The following is a 7,500-nucleotide window of genomic DNA, read 5'->3' on the forward strand; positions in this document are numbered from 1 at the left end:
TTCGTTCGTTCGTTCGTTCGTTCGTTCGTTCATTCATTCATTCGTTTGTTTGTTCATTAAATAATTCATATATTTTGTTTGTTCATTTATTTATCATTGATTTTTTGTTTGTTTATTCGTATGTTAAATGATTATATATGATGATATATATATGATATATATATATATATATCATATATATATATATTGTTAGTTTATTTATTTATCCATTATTTCATTTTATTTTATTTTATCATATCTTAGTTTAGTTTGTTCGTTAAATTATTAGTATCTATTGTTTGTTCCTTTATTTGTTTATCCATTGTTTTATTTTTGTTTGTTCATTAGTTTGCTTGTTCATTCGTTAAATGATTAATATATATTGTTTGTTCGGTTATTCATTTATCCATTAATTAATTTTAGTTTATTTATTTTTTATTTTATTTTCGTTTGGTCATTCATTTCTTTCATTCATTCATTCCTTAAATGATTAATATTGTTTGTTCATTTATTAATTTATTTATCTATTATTTTATTTTTTGTTTGTTTTGTGTTTGTTTGTTCATTAGTTAAATGATATATATATATATATTGTTTTATAATTTGTTTATTTATTTATTTATTTATTTATTTATTCATTCATTCATTCATTCATTCTATTTTATTTTATTTTATTTTATTTTATTTTATTTTATTTTATTTTATTTATTTTTTTATTTTTATTTTATTTTAGTTCATTCATTCATCAAATGATTAATACATATCGTCCGTTCATTTATTTATCCATTATTTTGTTTGTTTGTTTGTTTGTTTGTTCGTTCATCAATTCATTCATTCATACATTCATTCATTCATTCATTCATTATATATCAATCGTTCCTTTATTTATCCATTGATTAATTTAATTAATTTAATTAATTTATTTTATTTTATTTTTATTTAGAAATGTATTCATTTATTTTATTTTATTTTATTTATGTATTTATTTATTTTTATTCTGCATGGCCCTAATAATAATACACAAAGCCACAGCTGTCAATTTAGCATGCTTGTTTAGCATGATTACTTACTTTTTTTAAAGTCATGCAATTTTAAAACATCTTTATAATAAATATCCCCATTATCTGAGCAATTGAAGCTTGAAGCGCCAGCTGCTGCTACCCGAAAAACACCTTGATAAACCACACGAGTCATGAGCTGATGAGCCGCACACAGCCATGACTAATCATAGGATAACAGATTATATCAAATAGAAGAACTGTGTCATATGAGGCACTAATTAAACATGCTCACTTTTTGGTCAGAGACTGGACATTATAGTTACTGCATGTTCAGATTTGGCACTATTGCTTTACCAGGTTTAACCATGCACCAGTACTTTCACCATCTCACATGACGATTTCTTATCAGTGTAGTGTTGATATAGCAATTAATTAAAATAGTTAGATAAGAATTAAATAAATACATTTAAATAAAGTGAAATAATGAAGGAATGACTGACTGAATTAAATATTTAATGAATTAATAAACAAATTAAGAGTGAACAAAATAAATAGGCTGGATGAATATGGATGAATGAATGCATGGATGAATGAACAAAACAAAGAAATGAATAAATTGTATATGAGTGAATGAATTAATGAATGAATAAAAATAGTGAATGAACGAATTAGTGAATTGAAAAAATTGAAAATTAAAAATTAAACAGTGAGTGAGTGAGTGAGGGAGTGAGTGAGTGAGTGAGGGAGTGAGGGAGTGAGGGAGTGAGTGAGTGAGTGAGTGAGTGAGTGAGGGAGTGAGTGAGGGAGTGAGTGAGTGAGTAAATGAGTGAGTGAGTGAGGGAGTGAGTGAGTGAGTGAGTGAGGGAGTGAGTGAGTGAGTGAGTGAGTGAGTGAGGGAGTGAGTGAGTGAGTGAGTGAGTGAGGGAGTGAGTGAGGGAGTGAGTGAGTGAGTGAGTGAGTGAGTGAGGGAGTGAGTGAGTGAATGAGTGAGTGATTGAGTGAGTGAGGGAGTGAGTGAGTGAGGGAGTGAGTGAGTGAGTGAGGGAGTAAGTGAGTGAGGGAGTGAGGGAGTGAGTGAGTGAGTGAGTGAGTGAGGGAGTGAGTGAATGAGTGAGTGATTGAGTGAGTGAGGGAGTGAGTGGATGAATTAGTGTGTGAGTGAATGGACAAATGCATAAAAGAAAGAAAGAAAGAAAGAAAGAAAGAAAGAAAGAAAGAAAGAAAGAAAGAAAGAAAGAAAGAAAGAAAGAAAGAAAGAAAGAAAGAAAGAAAGAAAGAAAGAAAGAATGTATAAATTAGTATGTGAGTGAATTGATGAATGCATGAAATAATGAAATAAAGAAATAAAGAAAGAATGAAAGAATGGATGGTAAGTGAATGAACGGTAGGTGAATGAATGAATGAATGAATGAATGAATGATTAAATAAAACCTTAAATATAGTTAGCAAAAGAACGACTGAATGAACAAATAATTAATAAAAATAAATAGTGAGTGAACAGATAACTGAAAAAAAATTAAAGTGAATGAATGAATAAGTGAGTGAGTGAGTAAGTGAGTACATGAATGAATTAAAAATAAAAATAATTAGCGAATAAATGACTGAATGAATAAATTATTGAATGAGTGAGTGAATGAGTGATAGATTAAGTGAATGAATGAATAAAAATAATAGTGAACAAATGAATGAATGAACAATAAAAACAAATTAGTAAGTGAATAAATGATTGAATAAAAATAAAAAGTGAATGAATCAGTGAGTGAGTGAGTAAAAGAATAAATACATTTATGAAAAATATAGCAAGCAAATGAATGAATAAATGAATGAGTGAATGAGTGAGTGAGTGAATAAATGGATAAAAATAGTCAGTGAATGAATGAATGAACAAATACACAATAAAAAATAAATAGTGAATGAATGAGTAAATGATTGAGTGAATAAATGAATAAAAATAAAATTGAAAAAATGAATGAATGAATGAATGAATAAATGAATGAATGAATGAATGAATAAGTGAGTGAATAAATGATTGAGTGAGTAAATGGATAAAAACAAAAAGTGAATAATGGATAAATCAGCGAGTGAGTGAGAGAGTGAGTGAATGAATGAATGAATTAATGAATGAATGAATGAATGCATTAATTAATTAATTCTTTTTGAATAATGCAGATTTTCAAAATGACTTTGCATATTGGTGTTGCCATCAAGCATCCTTTTTATCCGATACTCCAAAATGTGCGTAAGAAACAAGTGTATGGAAACACAGCTGCTGATTTCCTGCAATAAGACCTCCATATATATGAATCCTGATTAAAATATTCATAGAGGACAGCATTCCAGGAGGAAAATTAAGGTCAAACCAAACAAGCATTGCTCCATCACACAAAACTGTGTATAATTCACACACTCATGCATTACACAGAGGACACGTGTGCATTAAAGCTTGTGTGTGTGTGTGTGTGTGTGTGTGTGTGTGTGTGTGTGTGTGTGTGTGTGTGCGTGTGTGTGTGTGTGTCCGCACGAGCTGTAAATTGGAGTGATTCTATAAACAGCAGTGTGGGAGGCGATCCGATCTCAGGGGAAAAATGCTACACTGCACAAATAAAACAACACAACATCACGACACAGACACACACCACTTACACAACACCTCAGAATGATTAATGACACACACATCCTCTGATATAAAGCTCAAATCCAGCAAATACACAAGAGTACTGTACGACACAAATTAAAAACTGCTCTTAATTGTGAGCAGCAGTGACTGAGTCACAGACTGTAGTTTGTTAATGCATGAAAAAAATGAAATATGAGGCAATTAGAAATGGCAGGGCAGTTTATTTCAGTTGCATGTCGGAGAAGATATTTACTTTCTTAAGATGTGTTTCTGACATTGTTAGGAAAGATTGATCAGAGCAATACAAAGAAATGAATGTTTCTGGCAGCGACTCTGAAAACACTTTTCTTTTTCACCTGACATCAGGAGAACTTTGTAATTCTTCAAACTCTCGCCTCAGACCATTTGTCATAGCAACCAATCAATTCCCAATGGAAATAAAAATAAATAAATAAATAAATACAACCAAATTGTTAAATAAAATAAAATTTTTTTTTTTATTATTATTAAAAAATTATTGTTAAAAAAAAAAAAAATATATATATATATATATATATATATATATATATATATATATATATATATATATATATTAACTAAACAAAATAAAATGAAACAAAAATATAAATGAATAAATAAAAATTATAAAATAAAATACAATAAAATAAATTAAGTAGTTAGTTAAACTAAATAAAAGAAAATAAAAATAAGTGAATTAATAAATAATTAAACATAAAAATTTAAATAAATTAAAATAATAAAAAAAATTAACGAAATAATTAAACAAAATTAAATTAAATTACATTAGATATGAATAAATAAAACTAACTAACTAACTAACTAACTAACTAACTAACTAAATAAAAAAATAAAAAAATAAAAAAATAACCTAGCTTCTTTTATTTTCTCTCGTTGAGAATGGAGTACTGTTTGACTAGAAGTTGAATTGTAAAAAGAAACATTACATCTGGAATCATGGCTTCTTCAATACATTTATTATTTACAGCTTCATGCTATATTATTTGGCATCGTGAAATTTGTATTATTTTTATTTTTAAATAATTTAATCATTATTTCATTATTAGAGCAGGGACGTTTTTGCAGCATTTCCGATAATAATTAATTATATATATTTTTTAAATTTATATTATATTATATTATAATATATTATATTATATTATATTATATTATATTCTTAATGGTGACAAGTGAGGAAAAAAACTAATGGATTTGAAGGATATAGTAAAATATTTAAACAATTAATATAAATAGTTAAAAATGCAAAAGGCAAATTACCAAAATTCTATACTACTATAATACTACTTAATCCTTTTTTTGTCAAAACTTGTATTATATTTTTTTTTCTGACAAATAAGTCCATAGGTCATAATTTATATGTATACATATTTAAAATGATTTATTATTATTATTATTATTATTATTATTATATAAATCCAAAAAGCAACAGGAAATTCCTTATTCAGTTATTTGCTTTTAAATATTTTGGTATATATATATATATATATATATATATATATATATATATATATATATATATATATATATATATATATATATATAATACGTATAAAATAAATATGATAATAAACACACACACAACACACAAGCCTACAATTAAATACAATTAATACATTTTTTACTACACGATACACCTATTAGTATTTACTACACATTAATACAATATTAAACACCTGAACAGGACATAATATTAGACTAGATATTGTTCAGGACATTAGTATTCAGCTTAAAGTGACATTTAAAAGCTTGAGTTGGGTATTAGGGTAAAGTTTACGCCCTATTCACACGGGGCTTCAGCGTCAATGCTTGACAGAGGGCGTGTCTGAAGTTGGAGCTGACGCGATCGTCATAGCAGCGTCAGCCAATGAAATTCAGTCTGCAATAGGCCACTGTCTGGTGTATTTGCATACAGCGATCTGATTGGCGGACACTTCCGTCGGCACTTGAAAAGTTGAGCTAGTCCCAACTTCTGCAGCGAGCAACGCCTCTGAAGCAGTATATATACACACACGCACTACACAACACACCTACACATTAATATAAGTATGGTGAAAATCTATTAAATGCATGCCGAATTGCTGTTGTCCAGTTTTATCCCAGTTTACTCAAATGCAGTTTCTCATTTATACAGACATTAACATGAAGAAAAGCGGCTCGGAGCGAAACGAAACTCAAATGAGCGTGGCGTGAACTGACATGTAAACCCAGCTCAAGGCTGAGCGATTCTTTGACTCTTTTGACTGGCTACTCATTTCAGCAAATCTCATTTTCCTTTAAGAAATCCTGCCGCAGTGACTCATGAGCTTTTACCCGAGTCATTCTGCTGATTTCATTTCCCCGCGCTCATTTCTGCAGATATAGCGCTAGTCATGTCATCCTCTTAAAACACAATAGCGCATTACCTGTTCATCATTAGACACGGCTGATCTGAATCTCTCACCCAAGGCAATCACAGCCAGCTAAAGATACTTATTACACACACACACACACACACTGAGAAGAAGAAGAAGAAGAGAGAGGCTGGTGGAGATTAGGATGTCATACTTCTGTGAACAATGCACACAAGCCAAGAGATACCGCGGTAAACACACTGTATATTCATGAACAACAAGAGCTCTCTGACAGCTTGTTTCCAACTCTCTAGTAATGGCAATTCCACTGTCACACATCTCTTCTAGATGCTTCTGAAGAGACTGCTGAATGCTAATACACCTGCTGTACTTCTCGGAGCTTGCATTTCCATAGGGAATCCTCATTATGAGGTTGCATCTTGTGTGTTTACATGTAGCAAAACTAATATAAACTTGCAATACACAACATCCAGATGTATTTTGCGTCACTTCCAAAATGCTAGGTCATTTAAGTAACTTAATCACAGTTCCTTATTGTAATGAATACAAATAAATACTGCGAATGAGTTCTATGTAAATAAACACATTCCGGCCACTTTATTAGGTACACCTGTCCAGGGGTCCGTTCTTCGTACGTGGATTACTCAGTTAGCTGGATTTGGATATTGACGATTTGACATGATCCAGGATCGTTTCGTTCTTCAAAGCTGATCCGAGAGTTGTTGTCATAGCAACAGTTCTGCTAGCTCAAACCTGATCGGGAGCAGGTTCAATTCATATAAACAGGATTAGATCGGCTCAGTTCAAGCAAAGATAATACAGAAAGTATGTTCTGAATTCTGATATTTTCTTACAGTAGTAGTTATATACACTTTGGAAAATAGTAAATATTTTTTAACTATATATATAAAGTTACAGTTATTAATAAAATAAATAAAGTTATACATATTAATAAAACTTATGCAATCTGCACCCTCGAAATGAAAGTACAAAGACTGCCACCTGGTGGTGCAAAGAGAAAATTTATTTACATGAACTTTTTAGATCGCTTTAGTACAGTTTGTGTATGATAATAGAAAGGCAGATGAATAATACATTAATGCAGTCATAAACATGTTTTGATAGTTAATATGCCAGTGATTTGATGCTTCACAAAAGTTGCAGATGTCGTTACCAATATCAAAATGCTTTTGTAAACATCCTGTTATTCCATACAGCGATTAAAAAACGGCTACTATTATAAAGAAAATCTTTTCTAAATGTAGAACTAAATACACTGATTTGCATTGAAATACATGATGAATACTCTCGACACATGAAAGTGTAAAGCCTGCAGCTCACAACATATGTGGAAGGTTATTGCATGTCATATTTAACAAACGGTTTACTGCTAATTTGATGTAATTTCGCTCACATGGATAATTGAATATTAATCAGATGATGTCATTACGCTGCTGTGTCGTCAGCCAATCGCTGCATTGCTGATCATGATTTCGAGGATGGATAGATCTGT

At 30.1% G+C, this 7,500-nt stretch overlaps 1 protein-coding gene across 3 annotated transcripts in view; it reads right to left on the bottom strand.

Moving 5' to 3' along the window:
- The window catches only part of si:cabz01090165.1, a 326,808-nt gene that overhangs the window by 170,924 nt on the left and 148,384 nt on the right, over window positions 1-7,500 (bottom strand). The window lies entirely within an intron of this gene.

Source organism: Danio rerio, chromosome 18, assembly GCF_049306965.1.
Source record: "Danio rerio strain Tuebingen ecotype United States chromosome 18, GRCz12tu, whole genome shotgun sequence".
Taxonomy (NCBI): Eukaryota; Metazoa; Chordata; class Actinopteri; order Cypriniformes; family Danionidae; genus Danio; species Danio rerio.